The sequence below is a fragment of the Benincasa hispida genome, chromosome 7 (assembly GCF_027475165.1).
Source record: "Benincasa hispida cultivar pf3 chromosome 7, pf3_genome.v1.1, whole genome shotgun sequence".
Lineage (NCBI taxonomy): Eukaryota > Viridiplantae > Streptophyta > Magnoliopsida > Cucurbitales > Cucurbitaceae > Benincasa > Benincasa hispida.
The window spans coordinates 38,667,607-38,680,069 of NC_143484.1; positions in this window are offsets into that span (position 1 = coordinate 38,667,607).

Here is a 12,463-nt window from a genome sequence, read left to right on the forward strand (position 1 = left end):
AACTTAGGAAGGAGCTCAAACTTCAAGTATTTTCCTAAGATGATTTCCCCTTTTCCAAGATGAAATCATTCCTTAATACACACTTCCATGGGAAGAGATATCTTAGAGTCCCTACACCTCAGAGGAACTTCCGTTTTTAAGGCTACTAACTTGAAATATTGAAAAGGAACCAAAGGGATTGCTATAAAAGATGGCATAATCGATAAAGAAGAAGACAAGGGAGAGGGGCTATGGTGAGTTTCATCTTTGAGGGAAAGAGTTTCCAACCCTTTTATAGGCACATAAATGGTTGGGGAAGGTCGGATTTCAAGATTTGGAAGATTTCCAAGCGAAATCGGAGCTAAATAACTGATGAAATTGTGAGAATAAGAACTGCCTTTGACTGGTTCATTTCTGAAGTTTTAGGGCTAACTGATGCGAACACATCACTTCTACTGCAGACGCATCAGATGTAAATTTTGCAGAAACAACCTCAAAACCTGTCAAAATTTAACAGATTAGCTCCAAATCAGTAAATAATAATGTTTAACATAATTACCTTCCAGAAAACTTAGTTTAACAAAATATGACAAAAATTCGAGGAAAACTTGTGCACAAATCCATTTTTTCATAGTAAAAGTGCCCAAATAAAAGCTAAAATTCATGCATTATGATATGAATCAATTGTCAATTTGGAAAAGTATTCTTTACTTGTAAGTATTGTGTGTGTAGTTGCACTATTTGCCAGACATAGATCTTCTTTGCTCATTTGTTAATCACCCAACATATGAAAATGATCCATATTTCTTCATTAAAAGAAAATACTTACAATAAGAAAAACAACATTTGAAATATATTAAAGTTAATATTTACTAAGAGGGAGAAACATGAAGATGTATAAAAAACACAACAACATTAAGTCTATATATTTTCAAAGTCAAAAGAAACATTTGATATTCCATCAACTGTGCTAATCTTCTCTTCAAGAAATTCAAAGAAGTCCACCACATTCAAATTTATCATTTGGGATGGGTCAAATATATCATTATCCTGGTATGCAAAATTTGCTTTCATGTTTTCTCATTTTTCTTCAAAGAAGCTTGATACAGATCAACTAAGTATTTCGATTGGACATCTCACAATGGAAGCGTATGAACGCATTCATGTCTTAGTTTTTTGTTTTTATAGAACTTAAGAAAATAGAGAACAAAAACAAGGATAAACAATATAAATCCTAAGCATGCTTTCCACAAAAAATTCAGAGAGGGAAGGTATAGAATTGGACTTATCATTGAAGAACCGTTCTTCACGAAATCCTCTCCCTGGGTGATCACGAACAAGATCTCTATCACTTCTCCCGAACATAGCTTCACAACAAAGACAACAATGAAACTCCTTGGACACCACCACAAGTGTTACCTTGTTATTTTAAAGGTGAGAATCAATGAGAGTTTGGTGGGCTTCCTTGGTTAATTTTGGTGAAAGAGAGAGATTTCTTCTTGAGAGAGTTTTGGTAGAGACAGGAGATAAATTGCAGAGAGGTCTTATTTGAATTTAGTTTCATGTAATCAATCAATTGAACTATTCCTCTGCCTTCTTCCTTGTGAGAGAAGTGTGAGGGAGCTATCAAAATAACTCCCTCCACTATGTGAAATTAACTCCCTGAAAGATAAATTTTGAAATTCAAAAATTCAAAAATTAAATTGAATTACATACATTAATATAAGTAAATCTAACCATATATTATATCCTATATAATATATAATCTATAGTTTGTATTATATCACATATAATATAACATATAGTTTAATTTCTCTCATATAATCTATAGTTTTAATATGCTATTCATTAATGTTAACCTATAGTTTTTATATGAATCATATTCATATAATTAATATTTGAATCATATTAATTACAAGAATTATATTTGACTTATGGTTTTTAATTTTATTTAAAAAGCTAAAATTGTGCCAACAAGCGCGTAGCTCAACTAGCATAGTGCTTGTACTACGACCTCGAGATTTGAGGTTCGATTCTCCCACCCCACACTGTAATTACAATACCTTTGCAATATATATATATATATATTTGAATCATATTTAAATATTTATTTCTCTCATTAAACTTTATATTATAATGTATCACATACATTATATTAATTGTATCTCAACAAATACGTGACCAATGCCTAGTCGTACCACATCAAAAGCATTTTTGTTCATCACCTTTTGAATTCTTATCTTGTGGAGTTTTTTTCTTTATGATCATCATTTCGTGTCGTTCTCTTGAAATTTGGATGATTATAACATCCACCACAAAAAGGAAAATTATTTCTTCCTCTACCGTGGTCACGACCTCGACTATGACAACAACCTTGACCACGATTATTATTAAAATTCAGAAAATGGTGTCGTTCTGGTTGGTCGAGATTCATGATTTTTCATGAATAACTCGTTATTTTGTTTGACCACGAGAAACCATGAAATTAGTTCAAAATATTGTTTTAAACCATTTTCTATATATTGCTGTGCAGGAGCATATTCGAGACATGAAATGTAGAAAATGTCTTCTCTAACATATCAACATCAGTAAATTTCTCTCTGTATAACAACAATTTCGAACTGATTTTAAATAATGCGGAATTGTAATCACGTACTGATTTAAAATCTTGTAGCCTTAAATGTATCCACTTATAACAAGCTTTAGGAAGACTAATTGTTTTTTAATGATCATATCTCTCTTTCAAATGTTTCCACAAGATACATGGATATTTTATTATAAGATACTCCATTTTCAATCCCTCGTGAAGATGATGACAAAGGAAAGTCATAGCTTTTGTTTTGTCTTGATTGGATGTCGTGTTTCCTCCTTTAATTGTTTCCCCAAGGTTCATAACATCTAAGTGGATTTTGGCATCGAGCACCCACACTAAATAATTATTACCATTAATATCAAGGGCTGCGATTTTTAATTTCGTGAGGATTGTCATGGCAACACTATCACAAAATATTGTATTTATATTAGAAATTTAATATGTACTAACTATGCAAAATAACATTTAATTTATCAATTGTAACAGAGAGGGAACAAATGAAAGACCTTTAGAACCTACCTTCAATGGGAAAAATGAAAGAAGGTCGTGCTGATAACGTGTTTTAAAATTGAATAGCATAACGGGAATACGAATATGGAGAAAATATAACATAATAATAAATTAATTAAATAAAATAAAAAAATATTAGAATTTAATATAAATAGGAAAATATGGAAAATGGGAATATGAAGTGGAATTCTCACCAATGTACATTTTTCATGATCTGCCAAATGCCACTATTTATAGGTAAATTTGTAAGTAGGAGATGGATTAGATGGACATAATGGTGTGTAGAGATACATGGACAACATATGGGGTAATAAGAGTAAGATACATGACCAATAGACACTAAGCATGAACATTTATTACACTTAATTTCATAAAATTATTATTTATTTTTAAATATTGTTGGGAAGAGCGCAAATGGGGGGAGGAGGCGAGGCGGAGGGAGGGATAAATTTTTATCCTTAAAATACTATATGAAATAATGTAAATTAAAAATTAATATAAACCATAATTATTTGAATTTAACGACCAATCAATCTAACATCTACAATTTCAATATGTTAATAAAAAAAAAAAAGGGCTAGTTGCAAAATGGACAAAACAAGTTCTTAATATTAGTTATGTATCCCAAACTTTTTAGTTTTCTAAAAATAGAAGCAAAAAACAAGCCCAACCCAAGATTTAAAAATTAAAATGTAAAAAATGTACAAATACACCTAATACACTTGATAAACACTTGATACGTTACACATGATATATTTGATACATTTGATACATTTAATACCCTTGATACACATGCATCGAGAATTTAAAAAAAATATATGAACGTCTTCTTTTTCTATGAAAGCGGCAACCTAAATTTTTATGTTATTTCCATTAAATATTTCAAATTGTTTGGATAGATGGATTGGAATTCAAGATTAATTAATTTGCTAAATTAACTCTAATTTAAATATTTTGAATTAATTGGAGTTACTTTTGGCTTGTGGACAAAATTGGATTTTAATAAACTAATTCGTTTTTTTATTAAGATGGAAGATTTAAAATATTTTTGAAGGAAAGTTTTAGAAAAAAGATTTGGGATATTGTTAATTAGGGTTAGTTAATAAAGGAAGTTGGAATTGAAGGGGGAAAGGAATTTGGAATTAAAGGAGGGAAAGGAAGGAGAATGATTATATATATATATATGTACGTACGTACGTATAGGGCTAGGATTTTATTTAAGTTAAAAGCATAAAGAGAGATTTTAAAAAAAAAATAAAAGAAAATTATTTCTCTCTTCCTCCCTCGATTAGTAAACGTATGAACTATTGGGTTGTATGTCCTAAAACTCGTGGTTTGTAAACATTAAACATATTCTATTTTACAATGAAATTTTATTGAGGTTATTTAGTAAAAATGTTATTGGATATGTGAATTGCACCTTTTGATCATAAATCCAATAAACTAAGAACCCTTGGCTATAGCATGAATACTTGAACTTTATATGGAGACATAAAAGTGGATCAAATTCGAGTATATAGCCAAGATGGTCCATAATATAGGGATAAGACTGGGTACCTTAACCTGAGGACACTATGGATGAAGTCCACTTTGTATTTAATAAAAACGATGTGATCCTGAATCTTTCATGTGGAGACATGCGAATGGGGGCATCCTATGCAATGAGTTTGCATAAGACCGGACCACGAAATGGTCACTTTTACTTTATAATGTCGTTTACTGTTAAGACTGACTATTTCAATTCAATAACCTAGGTAACTCGATCTTAATTTTGAGTTAAGTATAAACTCTTATTTATTCGAGATTATCATTTAATCTACATGGGTGAGAGTGGTTTAATATTGTTGACTCATTAAGCCTCTCATTTTAGGGGTAAAATCGGGTAGATAGATGGGGACATAGTCTTGCAAGATGGAATTTGCTCATACCTGACTTTAGGGATAATAGATAGGTTATTCTAAGTGCTGACACTGGATCTTGAACAAGGGGCCCTACCCTCTCATTGGTTCGAGAAGGTCTCGGTTTGGTGATTGGACCACAAACTAATTGTTCATTAAAGGATTAGTGAGACTGAAGGAGCAAGATGTAATTACATGGGTAAACGGTAATTTTGACCCAACTATAATTACAAACAACTTGTGAAGGATTGACTTACTAATCATGGTTAAATTAAGTGGACAGAAATATATCTACAGTGAGGAGAGTGTTGCTACTGAGCTTTAGTGGAGTGTCTCGGTAGTTAACGAGTTGGTTAATTAGATTAAAAAGTTTAACCGGTTAATCTCAGATCGTTGGAACTCGTAATTTGTAGATCCATTAGATCCCACTATTAGCTCAAATCGGACTAAACCTTAGGACAATATGATGAGAATTTGAAACATTCAAATTCGGTTAAGGGAATAAGCGTTGAATTATATGCAATATAATTGACGTAATTGTATATAATTTAATTGTCGAATTAAACAAATTGGAGGTTGGAAAGTATTTAAATATGATTTAAATATTACATGTGAATAGGGATTTATGTTTGGGATTGGTGTTTTATTAATTTAATATTAGATATTAAATTAATTTTATTAATTAAATGGTTTAGTTAATTATTTAAAATTGATTATAAAGAAATTTTATTTATTTTTTGGAAAATAAAAAAAATTTGAATGAAAAATAGGGTTAGATTTCCCACTAACCCTAACACTTAATCCTTTTATTTAGTAGTTTATTTGGTGTCAAATTCACTCGCAATTTGATTGCATGTGTTCTCTTCTATAAATAGAAGAAAATTTAGTTGAATTTCTTCCCCATGCAATTTTTAATTTTGAAAAGAATTAATTCTTTCAAGGTTTTTACACCATAAGATCTTCCAATCTAAAAATTTCCTTCAATCTCACCCTAAATTGGATCTCACAATCCGTTCTAAGGTCGGAGAATAGTAGAGAAGACTCTAGTAGTGGTCCACGACAAGTTCATGACTAGATTCAAAACAAGGACTGCTGGAATTTAGATGTTTTTCAAATGTTGTCTTTCAAAATCCTATTTCTCCAAGTTATGAGCATGCATGCTTTAATCCTAAAATTAATATAGTTAGAGTGCTTAAAATCCTAATTACTTCCGCATGTGCTTTGTAGACTCTGAATGTTTTTAGATGCAGGCACTCAGCATTGCTGTTGACCATAAATTCATTATCGTCGTCGTCCTTCCCTCTCTCTCTTCCAGTCGCCGGTCGCATCTTCTCAACTCGCTGCATCCTTCACCCACTGCCAAAATTTGCCACACTGTCGTAACCAAGTCCCTCACACGTCCGACTAAAGCCATTGTCTAGATCTGATTTCCGCTGTCGGATTATGCCCAACCTCTGCTTTCTGTTGCTTCCAACCATTGACCAACAGTCATGATGACACCAGATCTACTAGTTTCGTCCTCCAACATCGCCATTCCTTTGGATTTTCGCCGGATCTTGGAATTAGGTGAAATTTGGGTAAGTTGTGGCCAGTTTGGTTAAAGTCTTGGACAACTTTTTAAGATTCTTGTCTACCCGTTAATTTTGTTTAAAATTGTTGATACCCATTATGTTTGAAATTTTTAGATTCAAGATTTGGAGGATTTTAAGGTGTTGCCCGTCAATTTGAGACCAGTTTTGACAAAGTTTGGGTAAGTAATTGGACCTTGGATCTATGTTGGGAGCATTATTGGATGATGTAAATTAGGTGATTGAGAACTTTGCCTTTATTTGTAAATTTTAAATTTGGTTTATGACATAGGACTACGTTCGTGATTTTTTTAGGTAAACGAGAGTTAAGGTTGGTTGAACTTGTCTAGGTTAAAACTTGAGGTAAGTGTCTTACTACTAGTTTGTTGTCGAACCAGTCGTCCTAACTGTATGATGATGATTGGACTGTTTTATTTAATGATATGGATTGTTTTGACTGGAATGTCATCATATGATGACTATGGGCGTTCTGATAAATTTTTCTTGAGTTAAGTGGATGTGATTATGATGAAGGATATATATATATATATATATATAGGACTTATGCGTGCTTAATATTTATGGTGACTGTTAACCTTTTTTATCCAGGCAGGTGTACACTTTACGACTGCTTGTGTTTTCCTTTGGGATTGACACCCATAACTATTTATGTGCACATTTATGACTGTTTGTGCACCTTCGAGTACATACATATGCCTGATGTGTGCTCCTTCGGGAACGTACCTACGACTGATATGTGTACCTTCAAGATACACCTATGATTGTTTTGTGTACCTTCGAGTTACAAGCCTTTGACTAATATGTGTTCCTTTGGGATCACGTTTATGACTGATATGTGACCTTTAGGATCATGACTGATATGTTATGGTTGTACACCGATGCCTAGATAGAATGGTTAACATGTTACCTAGACGGCCCAGTAATGGGTCACTTACTGAGTATTTTATACTTATCCTTTCTTTGTTTATATTTTTCAGGCAATGATGGGAATAGGCCTGCGAGTGATAGACGACACCTACTTAGCTCCAAACAAAATGGTGCCATTGTCAGGGTGTTTTGTTAGGTCTTTCAAGGATGTATATTTTCTATGTTAATTTCCCCCAAAATTGTGTTGATTATTTGCTTTTAATGTTAATTTTGTAGGCAAAACAATCCTCAAGGCGTTTAGAAGCCATTACAAGAAAATTATGCCAAAAGGATCCACAATAACCAAGAAAAACATCAAATTGAAGAGAATCAAGTAAACACCAAAATACCATCGATTAATCAAGTGCCATTGAGTATTTAGCAGAATACTTTCAAATACCATCGAATAAAGGCTATCGAGTATTCAACCATCGAGTCATCGAGTTTCTTCTTATTTATTTTCCATCGAGTATGACCTATCAAGTATGAGACATCCAGTGTCGAGCATCGAGGATCGAGTGTGAAACAGAAAACTCGATGCGTTCATTTTTTTTTTCCAGATTTTGACGCGATTCATCCCCTCGCACGCCTCGTGCAACCAAGCGTCAACGATGTGTCTCAATGCTATCTCTGCAACTATAAATAGATTTCTTTCACTTTTGATGAAAAAAGAGAGGATAGTTCTCTTTCATTTTTGGTTGAGGAGAGGAAGCACGATTTCATAGAGGTTGGAATTTCTCTCTGTATCAATTAGTCTCTATGGAAATTTTGTTTCCTACTTAGGTTGGATTTTGATTTATTTTCAATAACTTATAATTCTTCATGAATTTATCTATGGATTTATGAAGTAATTCAATTTTGTTTCTATTTCAAGAGTTCTTGAAAATTCTTTTAAGTTTTCTAGTTTTCTTTATCATTAGCAATCTGAATTCGAGCATTCTTGAATTTGATTTAAATTCTTGCAACATGTTGAATGATCTATATCTTGAGCATGTTTAGCCTAGATGCTTGGTTTTGTCACATCACTCATGATTGAATACGTTGCTGTTAATAGGTTCGATAGAATGTCTAGCCAAGATCTCCAAGAGACAATAGTAACTGAATGTTGAATGGCTATCCTATGACACAATACTTACTAGATTTGGAGAAAATTCGGTTAATTGAGTAAGTTATCTTAACAATTAATCGACGCAATTTAATCCTAGAACTTAATGCGCGTGTTTTCTCTTCTATATGTCCACTAAGGAACCCAATAGAGGCAGAAGCATGTAGATAGATTAGGGTTAGGGCTATCATACTTTAATCATTGATTAGGACGCTTTCTTGACTAGGTTATGCTTGTTGTCTGCCTTTGTAGAGACTAGTTTAATCTATATTAAGTACGTAGTTGCGTGCTTAATCCGATTGTGAATTAAATTTGTAGAATTTAATGATAAAAATTGCAATGAACGTCTAACTTAGATTGGAAGCAAGATTTTTTTGAACTTGGTTACAACTATCCTTTATCTTTTGATTCTTTAGCATGTTTCTTGTTTTAATCAAAACCCCTCATTTTATAGCTTTCATAGTTAAGCTTGGTTAAAGAAAGGATTAAATAACATTTCCCTGTGGATCGATCTCTTACTTCCACGTTAATTACGAGTTAGTTAGGTTGTTTTTTGAGCTTTATAAATATTGTTTGTTTTGAGTTAGGTAGAACTAATGACACCTACTTAGCTCCAAACACAGAGCCATATGGGGACAATAGAAATCACTTTCACTCAGTCTATGTCTCTAGTTATTTAAATGTTTCGAAATTAGGTTTTAATGTCAGAAAGAATATTTTCTTGTTTGAATGTTTTCTTTCCAAATGTTTTTAGAGGACTCTGATAAATTATTTATTTATTTATTTATTTAATAAATTGATTTGAAATAGTCATCCTCATTTCAGTAGATTAACGCTTTAATGGTTAAAATGGTTTGAATGTAAACGTGTAAGTAAGAGTAACAACCCATTGTTAGAGTACTTGTAAGGTTGGGTCGTTACAGTTGGTATCAGAGACTAAGTTTTAAGTTCTATAGACTGACTTACGAACTAAGTCTAGATTATGTGTCTCTTATGATTGTTATAGATTCTTCGTCCTCGCCAAGTATGTTTCTTATTAAAATTTTCTAGAAGTATATATGCATGACCTTGCCTTTAAAAAAAAATAATAATAATATTAGACTGTTTCTTTGATAGAGGACTAAAAGAGGTCGATTGTGAATGTTAGGAAATGCCGCCATGTTGAAGTGCAAGAAGGCGTTGTCGTGGGGGTAGAACTGGTGGAAGGGATGGACATCAGCCATCCGTCAAAAACTTTGTAGAGAATGAGAAACAAACCCCAGTACACCCACCACCTAATGCACCCGTCACCCTGGCTGATCTTGATGCATTGACAATTTAGCTAGAGAAAAAATTTAAGAGTATGGTGAAGGAGGTATTAGTTCGACGAGCATCACCTCAGGAGGCTGCTACCCACAATGCCCTATTTCACAACAGGATATGCAGGATCTGTTCGTCAAGGCCAAACATCTGAAGGATTGCATGAAGTATAATCCCCGCGCGTTTAATGGGTCACTAAAGAACCCTACAAAGGCAGAGTTGTATCTTCCATATAAATGATTTTTCGATATATGAAATGTTTGGATGACCAGAAGTTACAGATTGTGGTTTCTTACTTACAGATATGCTGTCACCTCATGTTAGTCCGCTGAAATGATGATTGATGCCTGAAGCTGGAGCAATAACCTGAGAGCAGTTCAAGGAATGGTTTTACACAAAATACTACTTCGTCAGCTTGATGAATTTTAAACAATAGAATTTCCTAGATCTAAAAAAATGCCATATGATGGTCGAGGAATATAACCACGAGTTTGACAGGCTGTTCTGTTTTGCTTTGAATTGGTTGCCACAGAGGTTAAGAGAGCAGGAAGATTTATTCAGGGTCTGAAGGGTGAGATAAGCAAGTTTGTGCAGGCCTTCAAGCTGACTACTCATGCAAAGGCACTCCGTTTGGAGGTAGAGATAGACTCTCAGACAGAAGGGGAACACCTAAAGCCTTAAGGATTAGGACCCTCCGCAGGATAGAAGAGAAAGGCAGAGTAGAAAATCCTCGAGCCCTCACAGAAGGTGTTGAGGTTGATACCCTAAATCTCATAGGGTTCTATAGTTTGTAAACACTGTATGAACAAACTCATTATGTGATTAATAAAATATTTGATATTTTATTCATTGTCTATAAAATATGTGATATTTTAGTTGTATTAACCACAAACCAATAAACTAACATCCAAGGTTATCTTTGTTACTTAAACATATATGTGGAGACATACGGGTGGATCATGTTTAAGTGATAACCTAAATGGTCTGTAGTAGATGTATAAGGCTGGGTACCTTATTCTGGTGATACTACGAGTATGAACCACTTTGTAGGTGTTACAATTGTTGTAAAATGCTACAAGCGATCTGATCTGATCATTCATATATAGACATGCGAGCGAAGATATTCTATACGAAGGAGTTTGTATAAGGCTGGACCACAAAATGTTTAGTCTCATTATATAACATCATTCATAATAGAGACTTACATTTCACCAAGATGACCATAGGTAATATGACCTAAATCTTGAGTGAGTTGTGAACTTCTGCATTTGAGGGTGGTCCTTTGATTTATATGGGTGAGAGTGGCTAGATTGCCGACTCAACAAGCTTACCATTTTGGGGATTCGTCTGATTAGGGAGATGGGAACACAACTACACAAGATGGAATTCACTTCTTCCTCAAAGCAGGGGTAAGTAGATAAATTGCTCCCTTAAGGGCTGATTTCGGGTCTTGAACATTGTGGCATCACACCCCCTCCTGGCCCAAGAAGGGTTTAGTCATAATGAGACTATGATCTATTATTCATTAGAGGGATCAGTGATACTTCAAGAGTTAGATGTAACTATAGGGGGAAAATAGTAATTTTGCCCAACTATACTTACGAGCAATTTGTGAAAGGTCATCGTACTATTGATTGGTTATGTCCAATAGACACAAAAATATATCTGTAGTGCGAAGAATGCAACTATCGGTCTTTAGTGGACTGCCCGACAGTTAATGGATGGTGAATAATGTAATTAAAGAGTTTAATTAATTACTCATGTACCATTGGAGTTTCAAGCTACAGGTCCATGAGGTCCCCTTGGTAGCTCAAAAGGATTTAGCTGAGAATCAGTTTTTGGATTAATTTGAATTGTTCAAATTAATAGAGGGATTTAATTATATATGATATAATTAAATTGTTTCTATTATATATGATATAATTATCATAATGTATTTGATACATTATAGATTAATTGGAGGAAATAAATATTTGAATAAGATTGAAATATATTTTCTTTGAATGTGATTCATAGTTGTTAAATTTAATATAAATGAGGTTTATTAAATGTCATATAAATAGAGAAAAGAAACTATATTTTATATTGTATGTGATATAATATTAAAACTATAGGTTATATGTTATATTTGATATAACATATAATATATTATATATTATATGATAAGTTAGTTATCATATTTATATTTATATTATTATTATTACTTTTAATTAGAAGGAAGAGAGTTATAAATCCCTTCCCCATCTTTTCTCTCCATCCACTTTAGTGGGGTGGTTATTCAATTTGGCAAGAGGAGAATAAAAGAAAAACAGTTTTTCTTCTTCTTTTATGTTGTTGTTAAACGATTGAGAGAGTGTTACAGAAAAGTTCTATGAGTTTTTTTTGTGAGAAAGCCCTCAATCTTCGTCCTCCACCTAAACTTTCCCTTTAAACCAAAATAGTCAGAGCCCACCACTCCGGGTTCTCACCCTGAGAATACTGAGGATTATATTATGGTAGTGTCCGATTTTGGTTGGAGTTATTTCTTAAAGAAGGCCTTCAAGTTGTACGTGACTGTTCGAGAGAGGAAAACGCGAAGAATGGT